Consider the following 17814-nt stretch of genomic DNA (forward strand, 5'->3'; position numbering starts at 1 on the left):
GGAATTTTTGGCATTTTGTACCTGTGGAAATAGGATGAGAGGGTGAACGATAATAAGGATTGGTAGAAATCTGTTTAAGGTGGTTCCCTTCCACACACTCTTCAGCCACTTGACTGCCCCTCCCAACCCTGGCAAAACACCAGAGGTTGTGGGTTTTTTTTTTTTTTTTTTTTTCCTGGAGAGTTAAATAGTCTTGGTCTGGAGGATACCAGGCGTAGTTGAAGATGTGGTATGTTAATGAAGTCAGGCATATTAAGGGAATTATGAATTCTGAATGCTTCTGGAAAGGAGGGCAAATAAGATAAATGGATGGAAAATAGGAGAAAAAATTATAGGGTAAATGTAGGAGGCCCAATGCCCAAATAATAGAAATTCCATAAAGAGAGAGAAAAATGAAAGGGTACAAATCATCAATGAAAGTCGTTCCATAAAATTTTCCAGCATTGAAGGACATGAGTTTTTAGAATGAAAGGGCCCACAATGCCCAGAGAAGATTCTACAAGATTCCAGAGAGAAAAATGGGTCACATGAAAAAGATCAAGAATGGCTTTAGATTTCTCAAAGGCAAAAGCAGAGGCTAGAAAGCAACAGAGCAATGCCTTGAAATCATGAGGGAAAACTATTTCCATCTGGAATTCTATACCTAGCCAAACTAATGAAGCAATGGAGGAATAGGCTTTTTCAGCATTAATGTCTTTAAAACTTTCCCTCTCTCCTACTCCTTTTCAAAAGGAAGCTACCAGAGGACTTGCTCTATGAAAATAAGAGTGTAAACTAGGAAGAAGGGCACATGAGGTAAAGAAAGGAGATGCAACACAGAAAAGAGTTGCCAGGGTGACAGTGAAAACATGGGCCAGGCGAAGAGGGCAACCAGGCCAGACTGCAGGGGGTCAGAAGCTCAAGGAAATATCTCTTCCCGAAAATAATGAAACTGGTGTGTGAAACAATCCCTGGTGTGAATAAACAGCTTGAATAGATAATTAGGCAACTGGCAGAAGATTTGAGATAGAATTACTTACAACTATATAGAAAACAAAGCAAACCCCCAAATATAACAAGTATCAATGCTGGGGCAGAGTGACGGAAGTTGTGCAACAAAGAAAAAGTAATTATAGTTCATAACGTGGCCCAGCTGTGGATAGCATTTCTGTAAGTGTAATAATGTGAACGCTGAATTTGGAACTAACCAAAATTATGATACGATTAAGTTGGGAGGTAGGAGGCGTGCCTGTATGTGGTGGGGAAGTGTAGGCAGCCAAATCCTCATCTTCTGTGTGCATGTAATGCCTAAAACCAAAAACATAAGAAGTATCAATGTAAGCATGTAACTTAGAAGTTTGGAGGCAAATGCCAAAAGGCTCAGCTGGAAGATTTGAAAGTGGTTCACTCTGGGCAAGAGGAAATAGCAGGGGGAGAGTGGCTGGGGACTGCTGATTTTAGAAAACAAAATTCTTATGGGGAATGTAGAGGTTGAATTTTTTCCTCAGCCCCAGTGCCTGCAGAACAAGCCCAAACTCTGATGCCTGTCATTCAAGGCTGTCAATGGTCTGGACCTTGCCTACTGCTCTAGTAATGTTCCTGTCTTATATTTTCTACAACAGCATCACCTACCTTCTTGTAGGTCTCACACATGCGTTTTGTTCTCACACTGGCGCCCTTGCTTCTGCATGACTCTTTGCCTGGCTTGCTGTTTTTTCCTCACTCCCTGCAACCCCCACATGCCCCACCTTTTTTCTGCCTTCCTGTGGGCTATTTTATTTTTAGCATTCCATTTTTATCTATCTATACTGTTGTTGTTGTTTTTTTTTATGAGGAAGATCAGCCCTGAGCTAACATCCATACCAATCCTCCTCTTTTTGCTGAGGAAGACCGGCCCTGAGCTGACATCTATTGCCAATCTTCCTCCTTTTTTTTCACTTTTTCTCCCCAAAGCCCCAGTAGATAGTTGTATGTCATAGCTGCACATCCTTCTAGTTGCTGTATGTGGGACACAACCTCAGCATAGCTGGACAAGCGGTGTGTCGGTGCGCGCCCGGGATCCAAACCCAGGCCGCCAGTAGCGGAGCGCACGCGCTCAACCGCCAAGCCACGGGGCTGGCCCCTATCTGTAGTGTTTTGTGTGTGTGTGTGTGTGAGGAAGATCAGCCCTGAGCTAACATCCGTGCTAATCCTCCTCTTTTTGCTGAGGAAGACCTGCTCTGAGCTAACATCCATGCCAATCCTCCTCTTTTGTTTTGCTAAGGAAGACTGGCCCTGGGCTAACATCCATGCCCATCTTCCTCCACTTTACGTGGGACGCTGCCACAGCATGGCTTGACAAGTGGTGCGTCGGTGCGCGCCTGGGATCCGAACCCGGGCCGCCAGCGGCGGAGCGCACGCACTTAAGTGCTAAGCCACGGGGCTGGCCCGATTTTTGCTTTAAAAAAAAAATTTTTTTAATTTTTAAAAAAATTATCTTTTAAAAACATTGAGAAATGAGAGAAAATTATTTTATATTTATCATTTCCAAAATTCGTCCTTTCTTCTTGTAGATCCGAGTTTCCTTCTGGTGTAATTTCCTTCAGCCTTGAGCACTTCCTTTAACATTTCTTGTAGGGCAAGTCTGCTGGCTGTGAATTTTTTAGCTATGTGAGCCCTGGTCGATATTCAGCTCCTGGATCCTTGGTAGTTCTTCCTCTGGTGAATTTCCTTTGCTTGGCTTTGTGGAGACTTGCCCTACACTTGCTCAAGTTAGTATTCAGCCATAGACTCGAGGGAAGTCCTATCCAGATTTCTGGCACCTTTCCTGCACAACTACTTGTCTCCAGTACCCTGGCTTTTTCTTTCTTTCTGGTTTCTCAAGGACATCACTCTATGAATGAAAAGCTTACAAGTTAGGAGAGCCTGACTCTAGTCACTCTGATACACTGATTCCGTGGGAATTCTTAATGTTAGCTAATATCTCTCCTAGTCATTCATGGATTGAGGTGTCCTTGAAATGGTGGATGTTTGTGGTGTGTATGTATGGCTGTGTTTTAGTGGATACATACCAGGTACATACTTCCTTTTCCTTTCTGTCTTATGACCTATCTTTATTCTTTCCTATCTATTCAAGTTTATATACAGCCCAAAACAAAATATGTTCCCATTTATCTATACTCTAAATATCATAAAAACAAATCAAAATACTGGTAGAGAATTTATGACAACAATTTATGTTCAGAGTGAGAGGCACTTCAAAGTCCTAATGTGCAGCCTGAGTTCTTGGAGAGTTTAAATTATGTCAAAATTGCTTTACCATTCTGTACACCTTGTTGTATTCAAATTTGTTAACCTGCTGTTTAATGTTCAGCAGAAAGCAATGCCCTTGAAAATTCTCCTTTGGGTTGTAAATGAACTTCAATTCTGTGTTTATCTTTCTTAATTGAGGAGGTAAAGTAACCGATTCCCATAAGAGCAGGGGTGGGAGCAGCCCATCTTCTTCTCTTTGCTTTTCTTCTAACGCTAGCCAGCCCCTGGCGTGTTTGTATGTAGTTGAGCATTCCTGTGATGTAGATACAGGTCCATATGCACAAACTGGCCCTTTGCAAATTCACAACTGAAATCCACTCATCTATAGAAAATAAAGCCATTGTTAAAAGTGTCCATTGCATTTTAAATCAGCAAATCTGAAACCAATTTTCTTTTTTTTTTTTAATTTTTTATTTATTTTTCCCCCAAAGCCCCAGTAGATAGTTGTATGTCACAGGTGCACATCCTTCTAGTTGCTGTATGTGGGACGCGGCCTCAGCATGGCCGGACAAGCGGTGCGTCAGTGCGCGCCGGGGATCCGAACCCAGGCCGCCAGCAGCGGAGTGCACGCACTTAACCACTAAGCCACGGGGCCAGCCCCCAATTTTCTTAATTTGAGTATAAATCTATCTCGTCAATTGTAACAAATGTACTGCCCCGGTGCAGGATGTTGATTGTGGGAAGGCTGTGCATGTGTTGGGGCAGGAGGTATATGGGAAATCTCCGTACCTTCCTCTCAATTTTGCTGTGAAACTAAAACTGCTCTAAAAAAATAGAGTCTTAAAAACAAACAAATCTACTGGGCTAATACGGAGCAGAAAAACAATAAAATTCACATGTAACGGACATTTGCCGTGTATTTGGTATCTAGAATCCAAACACCTGATTATTTGCGATTCTCAAGTAAACAGCGGAAGGGTCTCCCTCTACCGTGGAAGCTGAAGGACGGGCGGCCTCTCCCCGCCTGCAGGCAGCAGAGCACAAGCCCAGACGGAGAGTCTGTCCCCTAGAAGCTCGACTTAGGACTTTGTGTCTTGAGAGACTGACACAGAGGTGTAGGATAAACAGGGATTTCTTGCAACTGAAGCAGTGGGTCGGTCAAAGTTCACTGGAGTGTTGGCAAATACCTGGTGGCAGCGACACAGTGGTGTCCCCAATGGATAGTTCCAGTGGCAAGATCTTGGACATAGTCTCAGCTGCCTAGTCATATGACCACCTGTTTGGATTTAACTTTATACTTTGTGAGAGCACTGTCTGAGAGCTGGCCTCGAAGAAGATGGCATGATTGAAATTTTGTGTTTGTACACGTGGGTGTATGGTGAGGGAAGTGCTAACCAGTGACCTTCAGCAGGTGCCCCAGAGCTGCACGTACCTGCCCCACCCTCCTGTCTACTCTGGCTGTCCTCTTGGGGAACCCCGAAGGCTGCACTTTCTCCCAGAGTGCAAGATCAGGCAAGCTCTCCTCTTTGCCGCTGGTCCCTGGTGACAGTCCCCCACCTCAGCACCAAAACAAATCAAGTCCTTACCTGCCTCCTTCCCCAGTGAACCCTGGAGCTCAGATGTCCTTGCCACGCCCCGCCTGCTGGCCTCCCTGGCTGCTGTATTACTTCAGAGAGGTAGTGGGGGAGAGAGAGGGGCAGGGGTGTGTGGTCCAGCCACTATCCCCCCTGAACCCCTGAGTGTGGCCCCCTTGGATTAGACAAGGAAGGAGGGAGTGACACCGATGAAGAGGATACTTCCAGATTCCTCTGAGGCAGACCTTTAAACAGCAGTAGAGTAGAAATCTCAAGAGGGTGGATTGTGAAGCCCACAATCTCAGCAGCACTATTTACCGACTGTGTGGGCTGGGATGAGTTCCTTAAACTCTCTGTGCCTCAGTTTCCTCATTTGTAACATGGGAATGATAATAGTACCAACTTCATCAGGATTTCTGTGCTCATTAAATGTGCCTGCAACAGTTCTGGAAATGTAGGAAGTACTCTACAAAGGTTGGCTGTTACGGCCCTGTGCAGACAGAAATGTGATGTGTTGGAGACAGACTGTGGATCATGAGAAAGGCCAGGCTCTTTTCGGTGAAGCATTGTATCTGCCCACACTGCCAGGCATCGGACGCTATGGTAGCGGTGCTACACATGCAAACCCAGTCACCAGATGCATTGCTGATGGAGATGGCTGCAACAAGTCCTCCCATAGGAATGCACACACTCCTCCCAACAAGAGGTTGAGTCTATTTCCCCACTCCTTAACTCTGGACTGGCCTTGTGACTTTTTTTGGCCAATAGAATGTGGCCAAAATGACACTGTGTGCCTTCTGACAATTGGCCTCAAGCGGCCTTGTAGCTTCTGCTCTTGTTCTCTTGGATCCCTCTGCTACCATGTCTGGGTTAGAGCTCGGTCTAGCCTCCTGGAGGAAGAGAGGCTGAGTGGAGGAGAATCGAGGCACCCAGCTGAGAGCTGGCATGAACTACCAGACACAAGAGTGAGGCCATCTTGGAGTGTCCAACTCCAGTCCAGCCACTGGATATCTGCAGCTGCCTGGGTAACCCCAGGCTGGAGCAGAAGGAAGCTGATCCCAGCCCCAGTTGCTAATCCATAAAATCATGAGCAAATACGTGGTCGATTTTTTAAGACTTCAGACTTTGGAAGACCTGGCGGGCAGCTTCACAGGTAGCTGGGTTGTTCTTGGGCCGTGTCTTTGGGGTAGAGCAGCTGCTTAGACTTGAGAGCCCCCGGAGCAGTGGCACTTCCCGACTGGGCTTCAGCAGAGGGCTCAGGTGTGCTGTCTGTTCACCCCTTGCCCACACATGTGGAAACCGTTATTTCTTACATCGCTGCTTTTCAGATCCTAGACACCGGACCTGGTTGCTGAAGAAATGCAAAGCCCTAAGCAGTCAAAAGAGAGTGGCTCATCGAGGAGGATTGTACATCCAGAGGGAGGAAGATCCAGTTGAATAATATCACCTACTGAAGTAGAACGAGGGAAGGACCAGATGGGGTCTTTAACCAAAGAGTAATAAGAGTCTTTCAAGGAGATTCTATCGGAATATTTAAAAAATGTTCTAGGACCAAAAAAAAAAAAAAAAAAACCCATGATTTTTAAATTAAAAAATTCATTAGACAACCTGGAAAAAGAGGGTAGTCTTTGTTGAAATCCAACTAATTGGTACACAGGACAAAAAAAACTTTTTTAAGGTGTAAATTATAAAACAAACAAGAGACTTGGAGGATGGCCGCCAAAGAGAGAAGGGAACACAAGGAGAAGATGGAAAAAAGATACATTAATAGGTAAATGATAAAGATTTTCCTCATCTGACAAAAAGAGAATTGGGTTTGCAGATTAGAAGGACTCACAGGCACCCAGGTAGGATTACCTCTGAACAGTAGGCTTCGAGGCTATCCTGGTGAGACTTGGGAATTCCAAGGAGAAAGAAGCTTCCAATGGCACGAACAGGTTACTTAAAAGAAGGAGAGTTAGCCTAACTTTGGACTCTTTCTAGTTTCTAGCGCTGGAGTCAGGAAGACACCAGGGCAGGGGAAACAGGTTCCTTCGAGCTGGGTGGGTGTATTTATAAATGCCCCCAGCGAGAGGTGACACGTGTCTCTACACCCAGCCAAGCGCTGTGGTTAATGACACTGCTCTGGTTGTTGAAATGGTGTCAGCTGTCAGAAACCTACTTATTCCTTTACCCCAAACACCTTTCTTGCCAAGCTTCCCTTTTGGACCCCAATCATATCACCTGATGTGGTTCTTCTGGTTTCATTAGCCCCTAACTCTGAGGTACTGAGAATCATTGCAGTTTTCTGACCCCCCCAAAATAACAAGTAATGCTAGGTCAATATGACGCGTCTATGGGAGAAGAATTCCCCCATGGCGTGGGTTCGGCTATGCCAAGAGCTTTTCTTTCCTTTACCCTCACACTCGGAAGGAGTGTGGTGCCCACACGACGTGAAAGGGCCTGCTGGGCCAGGTTTCTCACTGCCCTCGAGCTCAGCGAATGGTGGAAACACTCTCATGCATCACCCTGGCTGTGCTGTTTGCTTTGAGATCTTGAGGAAACTAGTGTGTGTGTGTGTGTGTGTGTGTGTGTGTGTGTGTGTGTGTGTGAAGGTCAGAGCAAAGCCTCTGGTTTCCTGGTTCCCAGGTAGCCAGCACACTGCTGCTCTGTGTACCCGCCCAGAATGTGGTAATCCACAGAAGGTCGGGTTTTAGTATAAACCAATTTGCAAACAATTTTGTGGACAAGTGTAAGTCTTCGGACTTGGTAAGGCGTACTTTCCTCCTTCTGTGAATGCAAGTGTCTGACTTTCACCTCTCCTTTCTAGACCGGTCAACAGGGTGTGTGAGGATGTCCACGACAGCAGGATGAACACGCCACCATCCCCTCCCAAGTAAACTCAGACCTTCCGTCACCAACACCAACATCTGTCATGCTTCTTGATCTCTCTAACGCACTCATGGCCCAGGGATAGCTTCTGCACGCTGTTACTTACTCGCATTTTCATCAACTTCAAAGAATCCAGGATGACGCCTCACTACCAAAAGAGCAAGAATGAAAACTGTGACCTGGGAGCAAGTCGGGGAACAGCGGGGCGCAAAGCAGAAAACTGTGAGCAGTGTTAGAGTCGTACTTCAACCTTTTGAATCCTCTGCATCTGCTGACTGAGAAACGTGAACCCCAGGAATGTGAAAAAGAAGGAGCAATGTTAATTAATAGCAGATGGATTAGTAACAGTGTGGGGACCTGATCGGTGAGTTCTGAAAGGAGGGAGGAAAAGAGAGACTGGGGAAATGAATGATAAATGATGCTGTACCTTGACTGGACAGGTTGTGGCTCCACCTGTTGGTCAAATGCTCTATTCCTGGCCCAGGGTTTGAATCCTTGAATCTTTACAAGTTCGCTCCTGGTGGGAAGAGCTCTTAGGGTTTGGAAGCCTGAACTTTCCCTTGAAGTTCTTGGTCCAAGCTGGAACAGGACGAGAAAAGGGGTGGGAACTATTTAGTATGACAACTTCTCTCACTGAACTGTGTGTTCCCGTCAAAATTTTATTTCAAATTTGTGAGAGAACTAGGCTTCCAAGAAAGCCAGTTCAAAATGTATACCTGGTTGAGAGTCTTTACAGCAAGAAAGAATGACTCGATACTATTGGGAAACCAGGTCTAAGGAGGGAATGTCTGGTTAAAGGTTTTAGGCTTATTCCCAGAATTACAGTCAGCCATGTGGGTTAAAGACCACCCAGAAAGGACTCTCTTAGATGGGCTTCTCAGAAGCAGAGCCTGAGGCAGGGATTTGAGGCGTGTGGTTTATTAAGGGAGGGCTCTTCGGGAAACACCTGTAAGGGAGAGAGGCCAGGGACAACCAAGATGAGACCTCAGGTAAAGTCTAGCCTTGGGGATTCGAGCATAGATCACACCGCAGAATGATCCTGACCTAAGGCAACAGGGCAGGCCTTTGCACCCCTTTGGTGAGAAATTGGCTTCCAGGAATGGGGGTGGGGTGGAGAGCCCCAAGATTGTCAGGGTAAGGGGCTACCATTAGCCAAGGGCACAGGTGTCAGCCAATAGCCTGGACACTGTTGCACTGGCCCATGACAGGGATTTGGGCGGGTCCCCCTATAATGGTCTGTCATTCATGTCAAGCCAGATTCTGCTTCTGACAGTCTATCAGGAGATTACTCAACTCTAGCATCAAAAATGCCAGATAAGGCTTTTCTTCAGGCTGGAGACAATTGTCTTTCTCAGAAGCGTGTGCCTTATCCCTCCTCCTCCTGTGTGTTCCTTGGACAGTGTCCGGGGAGGGGGCTCTAATTGCTCCCCCAGTTAGGCCACTCGCTCTTCTCCCATGGTGACTTTTGGTAAGGCTCTGCAGCACAAGTTTATAGAAATGGCTGTAGTTGATAAATACTAAGTGATCATTTTTTTTTCTTCCTACCTGCAATGTAGGATAATCTTTAGATGTATCTAGTGATGTGTGATGGGAGTGGAGGAATTCTATTCTTTGCATCTTTATTAGAATGGGTCTTATGGACTAGAGCATTTTTAAGTTCCTATGCTCTGGACCCTCCCAGACCTTACCCTATATATCTCTTCATCTGGCTGTTCCTCTGTATCCTTTAATAAACTGGTAATATTAAGTATTTCCCAGGAAGATAGATAACATTTTTATTGCATCTTTTAAGGAGTACAATTCAGAGGAGTTTACTATATGGTTTAGTGTATTCACAAAGATGTTAAATTTTCCTGTATATTTACTGTATTAGAAAAATCCAGTCTACCTCCTGTGTGTCTCCTTTACTTTCATACAGAACACTTCACTTCTGACACTTCTGGTCACCAGACATGGGGGTTTTCCCCATACTGAGCAGTTCTGTGACACCAGCTGAGTGTCCTGCAATTTAACTCAATTTAGTTCAATTCTGACGTTATCTACCTGGAGATAGTGTCCCATCCCACAGGTTAAGGGCTCGGTCCCACAAGACTCCTCCCACCTCACTTCAGATGCCAGTCGCAAGTCCAGGTTGTCACCTGTACTTCTGACTGATTGGCTATAAATCTGAGGTTCCCATGACACCCCCCTCAGGTTCGATTAATTTGTTAGAATGGCTCACAGAACTCAAGGAAATACTTAATATTACCAGTTTATTAAAGGATACAGAGGACCAGCCAGATGAAGAGATATATAGGGTAAGGTCTGGGAGGGTCCAGAGCATAGGAACTTCTCTCCCTGTGGAGTTGGAGTGTGTCACCCTCCAGGTACGTGGATGTGTTCACACACCTGGAAGCTCTCTGAACCCCATACTATTGAGATTTTATGGAGGCTTCCTCATGTAGGCAAGATCAATTATGAACTCGATTTCCAGCCCTTCTCCCTGCAACTGAGCAAAAAGGGGCCCATTCTGCCGGCTGCAATCCAGTGGCAATCAATTGCAAACGAGTCGGTGGTTGAGAAAGGAAAGTTTATAAGATCAGCTAGCACAATCGGAAGATGGAGGGCTAGTGTCCTAAAGAGCCATCTTAAAGTCATACAGCACCTTGAGGCAGTTATATAGGGGAAATGGGCAGGGAAGGAGGGGGTTTTGGGATGTCCACCATCCAGTGTGACAAACTTCAAGGCACCTCATGATCTCTTTCTTCTGTCATTTGTGATGGGCACCAACATAGAGTTTTTGTCTCTGGAGGTCATCATGTTCTTGGGGAACTCAGAGAACAAAGTTATCCTTATCACAGCCGGGAGATATATAGAAGCAAGACTCATAGAAGTGGCAGATCATGTATTTTGCAAAAGTGAGAGGTGCTTAATCATCTAGGCTACGTGCAGGCTGGAGTGCATTCTCAGAGACTAGTGAGTCAGGATCACAGTCACAATATTAATTCATTTCCCTAAGATGGCTTCCCTCATGCTAACTTAAGATCTAGCTGTTACATCCCCTCTTTGGAGGATGGGGGTGGGGCTGAAAATTCTGAGCCCCTAATCACAGGTTGGTCTTTTTGATGACCAGCCCCATCCAGGAGCCCACCAAAGTCACCTCAATAGAACAAAAGACACTCCTATCATTCAGGAAATTCCAAGGGATTTATGAGCTCGGTGTCAGGAACCGGGAGCAGAGGCCAAATATTAGAACAAAAGATTCTCCTAGTGCTCTTATCACTTAGGAAATTACGAAGGTTTTAGGAGCCCTGTCCCAGGAATCAAGGGCAGAGACCAATATATATATTTTTTCTATCATCTCACATTTACCAATTTCTTTGCTTGTCATTCCGTCTCACATTTTGGACCTTGTTAGGATCATTTTCTTTCTTCCAGAAATACATTCTTTATTTTATTATTTCTTTGTGAGGAAGATTAGCCCTGAGCTAACATCTGTCGCCACTCCTCCTCTATTTTGCTGAGAAAGATTGGCGCTGGGCTAACATCCGTGCCCATCTTCCTCCACTTTATATCGGACTTCGCCACAGCATGGCTTGACAAGCGGATACGAACCCGGAGCCACTTTGGTGGAGCGTGCGCACTTAACTGCTACGCCACCTGGCTGGCCCCAAGAAATACATTCTTTAGAAGTTTCCATAGTGGGGCTGGCCTGGTGGCACAGCGGTTAAGTGCTCGTGCTCTGCTTCAGCGGCTAGGGGTTCACAGGTTCAGATCCCAGCCTCGCGCTGACTCACTGCTTGTCTGATCATTTTTACAGTCTCTTGTTTCCTCATTTCGGGAATTGCATTTTTTTATTCCTTTAAAGATTTCGTACATATATGCCTTATATTCTGTATCTGATTACTCCAATATCTAAGATCCTTGGGAGAGGGGGGACTTAGGTTTTTATTGGTCTTAATGTAAGGGAATCCTGGGGGCCTAAATGGAGGCGACGCCTTCCAGAAAGGATTTGTATTGGCTTGGCTGGCAGCCAGGGAGTTCTACAGCCTTTATTCTCCTTCCGGTGTCTCAGCTTAATGTGAAAGCATCAGGTTCGGCCCCCTCCCTCAGCTACTGGCCCAAGGCTCAGTCTTTCTGTAGACTGCAGTCCTGATACTGACATTTGCCCTCAAAACAAGTCTGTATGTCTTGAGGGCTGGATGCTTCCTATTCCCAGCTCTGGTTTCAGCTCAAATTTGAGGGAGGTGGGAGAGAAGTGTGGGTAGCATAGGAATGGAGATCTCATTTACTATGAGCCCAGCAATGCATTACGAAGACTTATATTATCCAGGATATAATTGCTTTGTTGTAGGAGGGCCCTATAAGGTAGCTAATCCACAGTCCTGCCCATAGAGGAAATCCTATACCTTCAAAATCCTTGCTTTTGTTTATTTTTAATTTTGAAGCAATTTCCTGTTTACAGAGAAGTTGCAAGAATAGTACAAGGAACTCTCATACTCACCTCATCTGGATTCTCCAATTGTTAATATCTTGCCACATTTCCTTTATCATTCTCTCTCATTCTTTTTCCTGAACCATTTTCCCTGAACAATTTTTAAGCTAAGTTGCAGACATAATACCTCTTCATTCCTAAATACTTCAGTCTGTATTTTCCATGAACAAGCGTATTCTCTTATATAACAAGAGTGCAATTATTTTAAAAATCAGATAATTATCATTCACATAATACTATTATCTAATCTACAGGCCTTATTCATATTTTGTCAATTGTCCCAATAGTCTTTGATAGCAAATAAAATAAAATAAAAATCTGGTCTAAGGTCCATTCCAAGATAACACATTGTATTTAGTTGTCATTGCTCTTAGTCTCTTTTAGTCTTGAACAGTTTCTCAGTCTGTCTTTGCTTTTCGTGACTTTAGCATTTTTTAAGATAATAGGTCAGTTACTTTATAGAATATTCCTCTATTTGGATTTTTTTGGAGTTTCCTTAGGATTAGATTGAAGTTACTATGCCTTTTCAGTAGGAATTCCACAAAAGCGATGTTGTGTCCTTCTCAGAAGCACATGATATTGATTTGTTCCATTACTTGTGATATTAATTTTGATCACTTGGTAAAGGTAGTATTTACTAGGTTTCTCCACTGCAAAGTACTAGTTTTCCCTTTAATTGGTAAGCATTTTGTGGGAGAGAGTTTGAGACTATGTAGATATCTTATTCCTCATCAGACTTTCATCTATTAGTTTTAGCATCCGTTAATGATTCTTGCTTCAATCTGTAAATACAGATCTTCCTCAACTTACAATGGGGTTATGTCCCAATAAAGCCATCCTAAGTTGAAAATATCATAAGTTGAAAATGCATTTAATACACCAAACCAACCAAACACCACAGCTTAGCCTAGCCTACCTTAAACGTGCTCAGAACACTTACATTAGGCCACAATTGGGCAAAATCATTTAACATAAAACCTATTTTATAATAAAGTGCTGAATATCTTGTGTAATTCATTGAATACTGGACTGGTTGTGTGGGTACAGAACGGTTGTTAGGGTATCGATTGTTTACCCTCATGATCATGTGGCCGATGGGGAGCTGCGGCTTGCTGCCGCTGCCCAGCATCACGAGAGGATCATACCGCATATCACTAGTCCAGGAAAAGATCAAAATTCAAAGTGCGAAGTATGGTTTCTAGTGAATGCTACTTCTACTGAAGTCGAACCATTGTAAGTTGGGGACCATCTGTATGATGTTTTCGAATAGTGATTTTCTAACTTCATTCCATCTACAATTATTTGGTGGTGTTCTACTATGAGAAAAAGCATTTCTTCCTCTCCCATTACTTATTTATTTATATCAGTATGGACTCATGGATTCCTGTTATATTCAATGTGTTGAAATTCGTTACCATCATTAAATTGTCCTGTATTTAGCCAGTGGGAGCTCCTTCAAGCTGGCTTCTGTGTTCTTTTGATGTGTCCCCCATCCTTTAAGTGCTTCCTTACTTTCTGGGATAACAAGATATTTCAAATTCATCTTGTATGTTCCTTACTCGAGCCCTGGAATCAGCCATTTTTTCCAAAAAGCCCTGGTCTTTGGAAAAGCCCATAGTGGAAAATGGTATTTAGGAACCACGTAGTGCCAAGATCTGGGCACCACATGTGGTCATTGTTACTGGAGTGTCATTGCTTCTAGACCCTATCAGTCGACAGAGCTGGGAAATTTATGCATACGTGTGCACATACACACGCAAATACATATGCCCTTACAGGTAACTCTATCTATCCATCTGTCTGTCTATCCATCTAAAATCACAAGTTCATACCGATACCTCCAATCCCAGCCCAACACCATAAGCCTCATTGTTCATTATAGTCTTGCGCCTTTCCATATTTGTAACTTTCTTTTCTGATAATGAAAAAATTGGTTCCCATTATCCTTAATATGTTTACTTACTTGCTTAATCTTATGCTACACTGACAGTGGTTTCAGAATTACTCAGCCACAGCACACATGAAACAAACCTACCAAGTAGAATTCAATATTTGTTTGCAGTTCTTTTTGTCTTTATTCTGAGGATATTTAATTGAAATATAGTTTTTCCCCTTCTGTGTGGTTACGAATAACATTTTAATATGATTAGGTTCATTTGTTTCTTTTTGTATTCCATTTTAGCATTTTTCCCCATGCTTGTTGATTTTAATTTTTTTTGAGTATATAGGGAACAAAGGCAAAACTATGCAAAAAAGTATATTCACAGACGGTTGCTCCCTCCTCCCATCCTTTCCTACCCTCTTATCCCCTCCACCTTGTTGCTATTCACCCTCCTTAGGTAACCAATCTCACTAGTTTTTAGTATCTTTTGCTCGTGTTTTTTTCCCCCCCAAAATAAGCAGATACATTTTTTTCTTTTCTTTTTTTTTTTTTTTGTGAGGAAGATCAGCCCTGAGCTAACATCCGATGCCAATCTTCCTCTTTTTGCTGAGGAAGATCAGCCCTGGGCTAACATCCATGTCCATCTTCCTTTACTTTATATGGGACGCCGCCACAGCATGGCTTGACAAGTGGTGCGTTGGTGCGTGCCCGGGATCCAAACCTGCAAACCTTCAGGCCGTCCAAGCGGAGCACACGAACTTAACCGCTATACCACTGGGCCAGCCCCAGCAGATACATTTTTATTTTCTTATTTCTTCTTCTTTCCTACATAAAAGGTATAAATACTATAAATACTCTTTTGTCTTAACTCTTTTTTTAACTTAACAATAGATCCAATAGATATATCTTCAGGGCAAATTCCTGGAGAAGGGATTTTTTGGTCAAGAGGTAAACACATCCGTAGTTTTGTTTGATATTGTCAAGTTCCCCTCCACCAGGGCTGGGCCTATTGGCATTCCCACTAGCTACTATAAAAGTTCCTGTCTCTCTACAGCCTTGCCAACAAATGGTTGTCAAGCTGCTTAATTTTTGTCAATCTGATAGGTGAAAAATGGTATCTCAGAGTAATTTCAATTTGTATTTCTCTTATTATTAGTCAAGTTGAACATTTTGTCACATTGTTAAAGGGCTTTTGTGTGTGTGTATGTATGAGGAAGATTGGCCCTGAGCTGCCAGTTCTCCCATTTTTGCTTCAGGAGGATTGTCCCTGAGCTAACATCTGTGCCCATCGTCCTCTATTTTGTATGTGGGATGCCTCCAACAGCATGGCTTGATGAGTTGTGTGTAGGTCCACGCCCGGGATCTGATCCCACAAACCCTGGGCCCCCAATGTGGAGTGCGCGAACTTAACCACTACACTACTGGGCTGGCCCTGGTTAAGGGCCAATTTGATATCTTTTTTGAGAGCGTTGCTTTTCATGTTTTGTGCTCATTGGGTTTTTGGTCTTATTTCCTTCCATTTTTATGAGTCCTTTATGTATATATTAGAGATATTAACCCTTTATCTATGATATATGTCGTAAATATTTTTTCCCAGTTTTTTATTTGTCTTTTGGTCTTATGGTGATTTTTTGCCATACCTAATTTTATTATTTCTATGTAGTCAAATTTATCAATCTTTTATTGCCTCTGGATTTTGAGTCATTTAGAAAACATTTTCCTACACCCTAGTCAAAGAGGTATTCACCCCTAATTCTTAGATCTCTTGTCATTTCATTTTTTATACTCAGATCTCTGAACCATCTGGAGTTTATTCTTGGATGTGGTGCAAGTTATAGATTCAGTTTAATCTCTTTCCAAATGGCTATCTGATTGTCTGAGCACCATTAGTCATAAAGTTGTTTGACCCAGTGACCCAGTGGTTTCTGTATGCACCTGGGTAGATTTCTGAACTTTCATTTCCACTCTGCTGGTCATCTGTCTATTCATGCAGTGGTACCACACTGTTTTAATAATAGAGACTTTATGGTATGTCTTAATTTTTGATAGAGCTAGACATCCCTCATAGCTTTTCTTTTTCAGGTTTTTCTAGCTATTACACGTTCATTCTTCACACGAATTTTAGTATCTATTTAGGATCTAGAAAAAATGTTTTGGTATTTTTATGGGGAATTGCATTATATTTATACATTTACTTGAGGAGAACTGACAAATTTATTACATTGAGTCATCCTTTCCAAGCACAAAAGATGACTCTCCATTTGTCCAAATCTACTTTTGTGCCTTTCAGGAAGATTTTAATTTTAATAAAGATTTTAATAATTAATTCCTCATACAGAGTTTGAACATTTCTTGTTAAATTTATTGCTAAATATTTTATTTGCTCTGTTGCTGTTGTAAGTGGGTTTTCTCTGCATTACTATATCCTCTCCCTGGCTATTTTTGATATTTATGAAGGCTATCCATCTCTGTATGTTAATTTTATACCCTGCTACCTGACTATATCAATAATACATAGTATATTCTTTCATATACTAGCATACCATCTGCACATAGATTCTTTTCTAATTCTTATGCCTCTAACTGATTTCTCTTTTCTAATTCTTTTGACTGATATCTCCAGAGTTAACCCAACAGTTTATCCCATTTTGGACCCAGATAAATGAGGCTCAGTCTTTATGTTTGGGTAGCCTGAGTTTAAAGTGGAGGAGGCGGATTTGGAAGTCCTCTACTGATAGTACATGATCCTAAACGGATGCGAAAATTCATATGACAGAATAAACATGGAAGAATAGCTAGGGGGCCGGCCTGGTGGTGCAGCGGTTAAGTGTGCACCTTTCGCTTTGGCAGCCCGGGGTTCGCTGGTTCGGATCCTGAGCACGGACTCACTTACCACTTGTCAAGCCATGGTGAGGTGGCATCCCAAGTAGAAGAACTAGAAGGACCTACAACTAGGATATACAACTATATACTGGGGGCTTTGGGGAGGAAAAAAAAAAAAAGAGGAAGATTGGCAACAGACGTTAGTTCAGGGCCAGTCTTCCTCAAAAAAAAAAAAAAAGCTAGGAAAACCTGAAGAAGAAAAACTGGGCACCACGATGCCGCCACCTGCTGCCCGAAGCTGGTACTGCACCCTTTTTGAGCAAAGCAAATCCGGACCTGTTAATTAATTAATTGTTAATTAATTGGCTTTTGAACCCTGAGCATTAAGTCTAAAAGGAAACTTGCCCCCCCGCCTTTTTTTGCCTTCCATCCCCTCACCTAGGGCCTTTATTCTGTTCAGCATCTTCAGAGTTCAAATCCTGGAGATAGAGCTCAAAGGGATAAGGTGAACTGAAATGTCTTTGGCTTAGCCCAAATTCTCATCATGGGGTTTGAGGAAATGCAGCTTGATGCAAGGATAGAAGACTAAAAGGGGAAGAAAAACAAATTCCTTGTCACATCAGGCTTTTTACATACAGTAATTTTTAAAATTCTTGTGAAACGAATACCCTGAAAGTCATTTTACAGATTAGAAAACAGTGGCCTAAGGAGATGTTAAAGGATAATTTTTTTAAAGGGTAAAACTCTGACTCTCCTACAGATAGAAAAGGAACACGTGTCATAGATTTTATTTAGCTCATTAATTAACGAAGGAACTAGTAAGATGTAAAAACTGTTCAAAGGAGAACCCCAAGTACAGATACACATGTAGGCAGTCAGGAATGCTAAAATGAATGTGCTAATAGGTACAAAACTGGTCACTAGCCACAGGGGAACAATTACCTGCATCTTCATTGTACAACATTTATTTGCATCTCCAT

Source organism: Ceratotherium simum, chromosome 16 (assembly GCF_057802395.1).
Source record: "Ceratotherium simum simum isolate JZ-2026a chromosome 16, ASM5780239v1, whole genome shotgun sequence".
Taxonomy (NCBI): Eukaryota; Metazoa; Chordata; class Mammalia; order Perissodactyla; family Rhinocerotidae; genus Ceratotherium; species Ceratotherium simum.